Below are 2500 nucleotides of genomic sequence, written 5' to 3'. Positions count from 1 at the left end.
AAATTTATTGACGAAATGTGTTCAAATTCTGGGAGGCCGTGCGCATGCTGCTGTTTATAAGCACCGCGGAGGAGATCGCGGCCGGCGAGCTCGCGCACGCCGCCCGGCACCAACGGGAGGCCGGAAATAGCTCCAAGCCGAGCGGATCGGCACTTTATAAGCACCGCGGAGGAGATCGCGGCGCCTCATTGGACTTCCAGCGGCCGGCGAGCTCGCGCACCCGCCCGGCACATCCGGGAGGCCGTGCGCACGAGCCAAGTGGCCGAAAATAGCCCCCGCCGAGCGGATCGGCTGTTTATAAGCACCGCGGAGGTGGTCGCGGCGCCTCATTCGACTTCCAACGGCCGGCGAGCTCGCGCACCCGCCCGGCACATCCGGGAGGCCGTGCGCACGAGCCAAGTGGCCGAAAATAGCCCCCGCCGAGCGGATCGGCTGTTTATAAGCACCGCGGAGGTGGTTGCGGCGCCTCATTCGACTTCCAGCGGCCGGCGAGCTCGCGCACCCGCCCGGCACATCCGGGAGGCCGTGCGCACGAGCCAAGTGTCCGAAAATAGCCCCCGCCGAGCGGATCGGCTGTTTATAAGCACCGCGGAGGTGGTCGCGGCGCCTCATTCGACTTCCAGCGGCCGGCGAGCTCGCGCACCCGCCCGGCACATCCGGGAGGCCGTGCGCACGAGCCAAGTGGCCGAAAATAGCCCCCGCCGAGCGGATCGGCTGTTTATAAGCACCGCGGAGGTGGTCGCGGCGCCTCATTCGACTTCCAGCGGCCGGCGAGCCCGCGCACCCGCCCGGCACATCCGGGAGGCCGTGCGCACGAGCCAAGTGGCCGAAAATAGCCCCCGCCGAGCAGATCGGCTGTTTATAAGCACCGCGGAGGTGGTCGCGGCGCCTCATTCGACTTCCAGCGGCCGGTGAGCTCGCGCACCCGCCCGGCACATCCGGGAGGCCGTGCGCACGAGCCAAGTGGCCGAAAATAGCCCCCGCCGAGCGGATCGGCTGTTTATAAGCACCGCGGAGGTGGTCGCGGCGCCTCATTCGACTTCCAGCGGCCGGCGAGCCCGCGCACCCGCCCGGCACATCCGGGAGGCCGTGCGCACGAGCCAAGTGGCCGAAAATAGCCCCCGCCGAGCGGATCGGCTGTTTATAAGCACCGCGGAGGTGGCCGCGGCGCCTCATTCGACTTCCAGCGGCCGGCGAGCTCGCGCACCCGCCCGGCACATCCGGGAGGCCGTGCGCACGAGCCAAGTGGCCGAAAATAGCCCCCGCCGAGCGGATCGGCTGTTTATAAGCACCGCGGAGGTGGTCGCGGCGCCTCATTCGACTTCCAGCGGCCGGCGAGCTCGCGCACCCGCCCGGCACATCCGGGAGGCCGTGCGCACGAGTCAAGTGGACGAAAATAGCCCCCGCCGAGCGGATTGGCTGTTTATAAGCACCGCGGAGGTGGTCGCGGCGCCTCATTCAACTTCCAGCGGCCGGCGAGCTCGCGCACCCGCCCGGCACATCCGGGAGGCCGTGCGCACGAGCCAAGTGGCCGAAAATAGCCCCCGCCGAGCGGATCGGCTGTTTATAAGCACCGCGGAGGTGGTCGCGGCGCCTCATTCGACTTCCGGCGGGCGGCGAGCTCGCGCACCCGCCCGGCACATCCGGGAGGCCGTGCGCACGAGCCAAGTGGCCGAAAATAGCCCCCGCCGAGCGGATCGGCTGTTTATAAGCACCGCGGAGGTGGTTGCGGCGCCTCATTCGACTTCCAGCGGCCGGCGAGCCCGCGCACCCGCCCGGCACATCCGGGAGGCCGTGCGCACGAGCCAAGTGGCCGAAAATAGCCCCCGCCGAGCAGATCGGCTGTTTATAAGCACCGCGGAGGTGGTCGCGGCGCCTCATTCGACTTCCAGCGGCCGGCGAGCTCGCGCACCCGCCCGACACATCCGGGAGGCCGTGCGCACGAGCCAAGTGGCCGAAAATAGCCCCCGCCGAGCGGATCGGCTGTTTATAAGCACCGCGGAGGTGGTCGCAGCGCCTCATTCGACTTCCAGCGGCCGGCGAGCCCGCGCACCCGCCCGGCACATCCGGGAGGCCGTGCGCACGAGCCAAGTGGCCGAAAATAGCCCCCGCCGAGCGGATCGGCTGTTTATAAGCACCGCGGAGGTGGCCGCGGCGCCTCATTCGACTTCCAGCGGCCGGCGAGCTCGCGCACCCGCCCGGCACATCCGGGAGGCCGTGCGCACGAGCCAAGTGGCCGAAAATAGCCCCCGCTGAGCGGATCGGCTGTTTATAAGCACCGCGGAGGTGGTCGCGGCGCCTCATTCGACTTCCAGCGGCCGGCGAGCTCGCGCACCCGCCCGGCACATCCGGGAGGCCGTGCGCACGAGCCAAGTGGACGAAAATAGCCCCCGCCGAGCGGATCGGCTGTTTGTAAGCACCGCGGAGGTGGTCGCGGCGCCTCATTCGACTTCCAGCGGCCGGCGAGCTCGCGCACCCGCCCGGCACATCCGGGAGGCCG

The sequence above is a fragment of the Syngnathus scovelli genome, chromosome 10 (assembly GCF_024217435.2).
Source record: "Syngnathus scovelli strain Florida chromosome 10, RoL_Ssco_1.2, whole genome shotgun sequence".
NCBI lineage: Eukaryota > Metazoa > Chordata > Actinopteri > Syngnathiformes > Syngnathidae > Syngnathus > Syngnathus scovelli.
Note: the sequence above shows the minus strand (reverse complement) of the source record.